This window comes from Callospermophilus lateralis, chromosome 4 (genome assembly GCF_048772815.1).
Source record: "Callospermophilus lateralis isolate mCalLat2 chromosome 4, mCalLat2.hap1, whole genome shotgun sequence".
Classification (NCBI taxonomy): Eukaryota; Metazoa; Chordata; class Mammalia; order Rodentia; family Sciuridae; genus Callospermophilus; species Callospermophilus lateralis.
Genome location: NC_135308.1, coordinates 96,907,453 through 96,916,702, shown reverse-complemented (window position 1 = coordinate 96,916,702; position 9,250 = coordinate 96,907,453). Strand labels below are relative to the sequence as shown.

The following is a 9,250-nucleotide window of genomic DNA, read 5'->3' as shown; positions in this document are numbered from 1 at the left end:
CTAAGCACTCAAGAGGAACTCAGCAGCAGGATACGCCCTATTCCAAAAGAGGAACACCCTAATCTCCTATTACTAAACCACCCTATTCTAAAGGGGAAACACCCTACTCTCCTATTATGCTAAACTGCCCTATTCTAAAGGGGGAACACCCTAAACACGGATCCTGCCCTGGTCCTTGAGCAAGGTCACCTTTCAGAAGTCCTTCCACTAGACAGCATGGGAGTAAGCTGGCAAGGAATTTGTCATACCTACTTGGCTGATGGCTCCCAGCAGGAAGGTAAATCTCCAACCACAATATTTACAGCCATACAGGCTTTGGGAGCTGTCAGGTAAGTAAAATCAATGGAAGGACTTCTGTGGACCCATTCCACAAGTCCATCTTGAATGTGCGTAGCAATGTGGACTAAAGAACACATCCTGGGGCTGAGATTGTGGCTCAGTAGTAGAGCGCTCCTCTAGCACGAGAGAGGCCCTGGGTTTGATCCTCAGCACCACATAAAAATAAATAAATAAAATAAAGGTATTGTGTCCAACTACTTTAAAAAAATAAATGTTTAAAAAAACCTATACACATCCCAGTATTTATTAATGATACTCATATGATGGATGGTCTTACCGATACTCATGTTACACCCATCCATGGGTTTAAGCATACAGACTTCAGTAGGAACCTAACTATATGTTGGTCCCATAATGAACATACTGGCTATTTAAAGGTAACTCTTGAGGAAAGGACAACATAGGAAGACAGCCAATCATAATGGTACTTAGGACTTAAGATTATATCTGGACAGTTGTTAAAATAGAATGATTATTGAAATAGAATTTTCTCATAACAAGCCACTTATTTCTACAGAATATCCACCAACATGTTATTGCCCCAATACAATTAAATACAATAAAAATTGGAATCTTTCCTGAACGATAATGATGTACAAATGCTTTGCCAGTGCGACATAAAATTTCTAATAATGATAAATAAGTTTTGGGGTTAACCTTCAAAAGTTGATAAAAGGCAGTCATCAAGATGCCACTTCCTATACAAAGTCTAAAGCCAAGTATGCTTAACATGGAAGCACTGTCACAAAATGTGTTTTACTTCTAATTCTTCTAATTCAAAGAAATTTGCAAATAATTTGGATTCTTAATTTAGTAAAAGATCTAAGAAGCTAAAAATATAATTGAGTTATCTAAAACTATTTTCAGAATACAAAAACAAGAATAGATATACTATCGTTTTGACTCTTTAAAAATTCATATGATTTAAATTACTCCCTATTATTTGGGTATTGTTTTCAGAAAAAAAAAAAAAAGAAAGAAAGAGAGAGAGAGAGAGAGATGGGAAATTCATGGAACCTATTGTTAGCTCTTTTGGTCTCTATACTCACTTAGAGTGGCAGTTTAGGGGTTGGACTCCATTTTATTTTTTCAAAAATTATGTACTCAGCACCTATTCCCACATGTCAGGTAACTATACTAGATGCTAGTATTTTGATATTTCATAATTGCCTTTAAGAAATATAAAAATGCCTGTCTAAAAAACTTTTTTTTTAAATGTGGGACTCTAAATTATAGGTGAGGGAATCTGTCTCAGGCAGACAAAAAGACAAAGAGATGGGAAATAGGAAAGCAAAGATAAGAAATCTAGAAAATGAACCCAGGAGATGAAACATGTGCAAAACAAGCGTTTGGGGAGTGGGGAAGAAATTATCAGATAAGTGATTTTTAATTTGAAAAACCCTCTCAGAATTAAATTTCTGGTTAAAGAGGCCCAGTGAGTTTACCAAGTACCTCTCTTGAAATTTTAGAACCCATCAGATAAACAAAAGGATTATAAAAGTTTCCAGGTTGAAAAAAGGGTCACATGTGAAAGATTCAGAATCATAACGGCATTGGGTACTCAGCAGTGACACTGTAAGCTATAAAGGCAACAGAACAATGTCTTCAAAATTCTGAGAGAAAAAACTATGTCTAATCTGGAATTATAAACTACTCCATAAATGCCATGTAAGGATGGAGAACAGGTTTTTTTGTTTTGTTTTGTTTTTTTTTTTTTTTTTTGGTGGTACTGGTGATTGAACCCAGTGGTACTCTACCACTGAACTATAATCCCCAGAACATTTTATTTTGAGACAGCATCTTGCTAAACTGCTGATGCTGGCCTGGAACTTGTGATCCTTCTGCCTCAGTCTCCCAAATAGCTGGGATTACAGGCATGTGCCACTACACTTAAGTGAGAATGGAGAAAGTTTTAAAATCTAATATTTTACCCCTAATATTCTTTTCTCAGCAAACTATAGGAAATTAAAGAAAAGAGGTTAGGGCTGGGGGTGTGGCTCAGTGGTAGAGTGCTTACTTTATATGCATGAAGCTCTGGGTTTAATCCCCAGCATCATGCAGTGCCCCTTACCACCCCAAAATCGTGTGTGCACAAATGTCTGATTGCAGTTGAGCAGCTACACTAGACCCAGCAGTACAGACGGAGCAGGTCAGAGAGCTTTGGGAGAGAATTTCCAGGAAAATGAAGTTCTTATAGTACTTAAAGGACTTATGTGTATTAAGATGTAGACAAGAATTTGGGGATGATAGGGTGATTGACAAGCGATATTTCTAAAGAGAAAATGAAGCACACAAATTTCTTTTGTTTGCCTAGACAACTAAGCAATTAGGCCTTAGGCAAGTTTTTTTACCCCCACATTAAAAAAATTTTTTTAAAGATGTTGATAGACCTTTATTTTATTCATTCATTTATATGCAGTAATGAGAATCATAGCCAGTACCTCTCACATGCTAGGTAAGTGCTCTACCACTAAGTCATAACCCCAGCCCCTTTCCCCCATATTTTTTATTGGTGTATTATAGTGGTGCATAATGGTGGGATCTGTTGTTAATGTATTAGTTCATGCACACAATGTAACAATATAATTTGGCCAATTGGCTCCCCAGGACCCTCCGCCTCCTTCCCCTCCTTTCACCTACTGGTCCCTTTCCTCTATTCTATTGATCTCCCTTTGATTTTCACAAGATGCCCACCTCCACCCCAACACACACACCTTTCTTTTCATTTTTCCTCTCTAGCTACCACATATGAGAGAAAACATAGAACCCTTCATTTTCTGAATTTGGCTTATTTTGCTTGACATATTGTTCTCAAGTTCCATCCATTTTCTTGCAAATGACACAATTTAATTTTTCTTTATGGCTGAAAAAAACTTCATTGTATATATACACCACATTTTCTCCATCCATTCACCTGTTGATGGACTCCTAGGCTGGTTCCATGGTTTAGCTATTGTAAATTGTGCTGCTATAAACATAGGTATGCATATTATCACTGTAATATGATGACTTTAATTCTTCAGAATAAATACCAAGGAGTGGTACAGCTGGGTCATATGGTGATTCTATGCTTAGTGTTTTGAGGAACCACCGTACTGACTTCTATTGTAGTTGTTCCAATTCACAACCCACCAATAATGTGAAAGTGCTCCTTTTTCTCCACATCCTCTTCAGCCTTTATTATTGTTTGTATTTTTTTTAAAGAGAGAGAGAGAGAGAGAGAGAATTTTAATATTTATTTTTTTTTTTAGTTTTCAGCGGACACAATATCTTTGTTTGTATGTGGTACTGAGGATTGAACCCGGGCCACACGCATGCCAGGTGAGCATGCTACCACTTGAGCCACATCCCCAGCCTCATTTGTTTGTATTTTTTTTTTTTTATCTCATATATATATTTTTTCCTCACTTTATTTGCTCACTTCTGTCACGCATTTAAAATGTCACAGAGACCAAAATAGAGCGGCTTTTGGTGGAACTCATGGCAGTCATACGACGATACAAAACTAGGGACTCTGTCTTCTCATACATCATACAATTAATTTTCAAGTATTTTTATATACAAAGGGCTACTCTATCTGGAAAATAATAATAAAAAAAGACAAGGTAGGTTATGCATCCTAGGAAGGAGGAGGGGATGCAGCAGTTGGGAACACTTTCCCCATCCCTGTGTCCCCAGGGACTGCTAGTTCCTGCCACTTGGCTCCCAGCTCTACCCACCACGCTAGAGGACAAGCGTGCCAGAGCAGCCGAGGACAGAGGAGGCAGGAATCAGCAACACGCTTTGGCCTGGAAGGAGGGGCAATGTGTCAGGGAGGCAGACTCGACTCTGGAGGCAGACACGGGAGGGAGCCAGCGCCGCTCCTGGGACAGCCTGTGCCTGCCAGCTGCCGCCCACCCAGATGGGAGCCCAGGGCAGGCCTCTGGGCTGCACGGGAAGGAAGGAGGTCAGGAAGGTTGCTGGGATCAGCTATCCTACCTGGACCCTGCCCTAGATCCAGGGGCAGGAGCCTGTTCATTCCAGGAGTGACCAAAAGAGCTTCTGGCAAGTGCCACCAGACAGGGGACCCTTCTCCTTCACTGGATCGAGGCTACTCCACTCCAGACCCAGTATTGCCTGGGTTTCAAGCAATAGAACGCCCTGCTACAAGAATGTGCACCACGCCACGAGGCTCTTCCTAAGACTGGCTGGCAAAAGCCCAGCCTGCCTGGGGACTTCAGCCCTGGATACACGGGTGTGGAGGGCAAGGACAGGAACTGGTGGTCCCTGGTCACTCCTAAGGCCTGTTAAGGGCACATGGCCCAGCACTGCAGGATCCTGAGTGCCAGCAGCTTAGTAAGGAGTCCCCAGGGGGTGTCTGGGGCAGATGCAGGCTGAGGAGGGGGCTTTTATATGTGACTAAGGCACAGAAGAGATGGGCTGGGGGCCAGATGAGGCAGAACACCAGGCCCTGTGTGGACAGAGGGCCCTGGAGAGGAGTTTGGGACACCCTCCACTTCCTGGCTCTCTGCTGCATGGCCATCCCCACTGTCCTCCCCCAGGAGCTGGTCCGAAATGTGGGACACAGACCTTTCTCCTGAATGGGAGGGAGAAGCCCTGGGGAGAGGCTCAGCAAAGTCTGACTGCTCTGGGGGGAGGACTGGAAGCCCGACTTGTGAACAGCCAGGCAGCTGGCTCTGCCCCAATGCCTTCAAGAGAAGGACCAAGTGAGAGGGCAGTGCAGGCTGCTGGCTGCCCTCAGAGGGCCAGGAGGAAGTGGGCAGAAGGCGGCCTTGGCGAGGACACCTGGGGCCCACAGGCCCCCTGCTTCACCAGAAGGCCTCCGAGGCACCAGAGCACCCTTCCTAGAGGTCCCCTGGTGTCTGGCTCTGATCCTTGCAGCACGCCAGGCAGGCCTGGTCAGGAGGGACAGCCACAGAATGTCCACGTTCCCTCCTCCTGCCCAGGTTGAGGCAATCTAGCATTGGACAGGGTGGACACAGGGGGAAGCAGGCGGGAGGAGCCTGGGAAGAGCCTTCCCTAGGCAGGGAGGAGCAGGCAGGCAGGGAAGAGCATGGCGTGGGGCAGGGGGCACGACCTCAGCATGAGCTCCTCCTGCAGGAAGGCCCGGGAGGCTGCAGCCATGGCCCACACACAAGCACTTAGGCCTGGGCAAGGCTGGTCCGAGGTGCCTCCGCCACAGGAGAGGCAGCAGGGGTATGGGAGCTCTCCCAGTGTCCTCTGCCCTGGCCCGGGCAGGCAGGATTAACCATGTATAAATATTCCTAAAGGCTCACGGGAGAGCCTGGGATGTCCCCAGACAGAGGGTGTCTGGCTGTTCCTCTGAAAGCGATATGTGTTTCTGGTCCAATAAATAAGGGCAACACCGAAGCTGTGTGGCCTCCTGGCCCCGCGGTGAGGCTGGAGGAGGACATGGCCCGCCCTTGGCCAGGTGCGGGATCCTCCCCGCAGCGCCACACCTAGAACTCGTCGTCAGAGCTGAGCAGGAGAGTCTTCTCGTTGTCGCGGGCTCCACTGAGGCTATGGGAGCGCGAGAGGCTGTGGGCACCGCTGCGCCAGGTGGGCCCGGGCTCCAAAGTGGACTGCTGTGTGTACTGCTGGTAGGCGGGAGAGAAGTTGTGGATGGCGTCCTGCACGATGTCGTGTGGGTTCATGGTCTCCTTGAGGCTGCTGGAGATGCTCTTCATGGGGGCGCAGCGGCCTTGAGGGTCCAGCCTCTTGTCAGCATAGGCCTTGTAGGTGAAGGCGTGTCGCAATGCCAGGGCCGCCAAGAACATCTCCACGCAGATGATGAAGTCCTGGTAGCCAGCGGCCACGGTGCCCTCGCCCACCGACACGCGGGCCGAGTGGATCTTGGGGATGGCGCCACACTTTTCCAGGATGGCCAGCAGCATGCCTTGCCAGAAGGAGAGGAAGATGACGGACTTGACCATGAAGAACTTGAGCACAGGGCTGTAGGGGCTGAGCAGCTCCCGGGTGGCGAAGTAGAAGAGGAAGAGGGCGTAGAGGGCCAGGCTGACTGAGATGTTGTAGATGATGGTCACATAAAGGTAGCCGCTGGTGACGTCGAAGTCCCCGTCCCGGTACTTGCCAAAGGCCTGGAGGATGACGGTGCTGACGGCCATCAGCGGCTTCACCACGCAGAACTGCAGCGTGGCCTGTTTGCAGAACCGCAGGAATCCAATGGAGTAGGTCTTTCCCCAGAGGCAGCAAGTGCCGTACATACAGCTGGACTCAATGGGCTTCCCTCGGATCTCCGCCATGATGGAGCTCTCTCCCCCGAGGTATTCATAGCACAGGCTCAGGAAGTTATAGATGACCAAGGCCTCGTAGCAGTCACGAATGGTGCCGAGTACACGTAGTACTGGTCGTTGGTGAAGAACAGGAGGCTGAGCCAGGAGTCGAAGGCGTAGATGGGGACGATGAAGAGGATGCGCACAATGTAGCGCTGCTCGTTGGGGCGGCTGTAGCAGCGCAGGTGCATGTAGATCTGGTGGCAGGTGATGAGCAGGGCCGTCCACACGAAGAAGCCAGAGATGGCCTGAGCAGCGGTGGTCAGGAACACAGGCTGTTCCATGGCTGTGGGGCTCCCCTCGAGGGTCACAGAGACGCTGGGTGAAGCTGCTGCAGTTGTAGGCAACGCTGGACCTGGGGCCAGCACAGCCCCCCTTACTGTCATGGTGCCCACCAGCAGGAGGCTCTCTAAGAGAAATCCTGGGAGTGGGGACAGCTAGCCTCAGGATCCCATGGCGAGGGCGTGTGCGGGCGACGCGCGGCGGTCGGGCTCTGCGCACGGGGCGGGCGGGCGGCGCCGCAGCCCAGAGTGTTGGCCGCCGCCGGCGCATCCGGAGCCCAGCCTGTTTGTATTTTTTAACATTTATTTTTTAGTTATAGTTGGACACAATACCTTTATTTTGTTTATTTATTTTTATGTGGTGCTGAAGATCAAACCGAGGGCCTTGCACATGCTAGGCAAGTGCTCTACCACTGAGCCACAACCCCAGCCCTTTTGTTTATATTCTTGATGACTGCCTACACAATTTTTAAAATAAGGCAGACACGTCTTTTATATTTTATTTAAAAGTTATGCATACTATAAGGTTTGGCAGAAAATTTCTGAGGAGAAGAAATGAAATTAATTTTCTTTTTTTAAATATTTATTTTTTAGTTTTAGGTGGACACAATATCTTTATTTTATATTTATGTGGTACTGAGGATTGAACCCAGTGCCTCATGCATGCTTGGCAAGCATTCTACCATTGAGCCACAAACCCCAACCCCAGAAATTAATTTTCTTAATGAAACTCTGTTTAAACAAAATAATTTCAATAGCTCTTCTACTCAAAGAAGCATATTTAGTTTAAAGAATGATAGGGCATGATAACATTATTTTGAATGAAAAACAAACCTAGTCCTGTTAAAGATGTTACCTTAAGAACAACATGTAATCTTTATACTTTGCTCTTCTATAGTTATGACAATATATAAGCATTCTTTGGAGTAGAAATGGCATTCTACCAGTTCCAGAATACATAAATTGTATCGTGTAGTTTTTTTTTTTTTTTTTTTTTTTAAAGCAGGAAGCAGGGCTGGGGATGTGGCTCAAGCAGTAGTGTGCTTGCCTGGCATGTGTGCGGCCAGGGTTCGATCCTCAGCACCACATACAAAAAAAGATGTTGTGTCTGCCGAAAACTAAGAAAAATAAATAAATGAATATTAAATTTAAAAAAAGCAGGAAGCACTGTTGTATATCTTTATTTACTTATTTATGGTGCTAGGATTTAAACCTAGGGCTTCATACATGCCAGGCAGACACTCTACCACTGAGCCACATCCTTAGCCCTCATAGTTTTTTTTTTGGAGTTGTAGATGGACAGCATGCCTTTATTTTATTTATTTATTTTTAACATGGTATTAAGGATCGAATCCAGTGTTACCCAAGCACTCTGCCACTGAGCTACAGCTACAGCCCCCTTCGAGTGTTTTTTTATTTAATACACACATAAATAAAAATTTGATCAAATAAAAACTCATTTTTTTCATATGGAAATGGAAAGGAATGAAGGAATAGAGGTGAAATTACATTACTTGGAAACATTTTTATTATATGTGAAGCCTGTTGATTAAAAGACTATTTTTACTATTATTTCCCTTAGATGCTTAGGCAAGTTTTATTCTAGAGCAAACATAAATGTGTAGAAGCAGTATCATTTTACTGAGGTACACTACATGTAATTAGTCTACTGTATGGCTCAGCTGAACCTGGCACATAGGAAAAGCTTAACAAATTTAGCCATGCATGAAGTATAAGTGATGTAATGTATAAAGTTTTATAAGAAGACTTTTGAAAATAGAACTTAATTCTATAAAGAGCAGACAGGAAAGACTCTGTAGTGATAGGAAGTCATCATTGGGCGGAAATGGATGAATAGAGTTTGACAGATGTTAAGTTGGAAGGACATTTCAGTGGACAAAGGTATAAGGTGCAACACAGAGATCTGACAGTCCATTATGTGTTAGCAAGCAAACATGAGCCAAGGATTTATAACTGTTAAATTGGCTTTTGAGAATGAAGGCCATAGACAAATTGTTATGAGATTTGAAAACCCAAACAATATTTCTCCCACGAATTCTTCCTTTGGAATAAACATTAGTTTCATATAATCAAAGTGACTACATAGACTAAGATATAAAGACATGTGGCTTTGATCATTAAGAGCTCTAATGTCACAAAAAGAGAGATAGTTATACATTATATACTTTCTAATGCAAGAAAGGCTAAGTCTAATCATGACAGAAACCTATGATAGGTGGAGACTGATTTTGTGGGAAGTCACTCCTGAGCTATTTAGAATCTTCTTCACTTGGCCTTGAGCCAAGGAGATTTTGGTTTGGGTTGCAAGTCATATTG

The 9,250-nt window shown here is 44.9% G+C and overlaps 1 pseudogene; it reads right to left on the bottom strand.

Moving 5' to 3' along the window:
- Nucleotides 1-5,250: 5,250 nt before the first annotated feature.
- LOC143396785 (transmembrane protein 184B pseudogene) lies at nt 5,251-7,118 on the bottom strand (annotated as a pseudogene).
- Between the last annotated feature and the right edge of the window lie 2,132 nt (nt 7,119-9,250).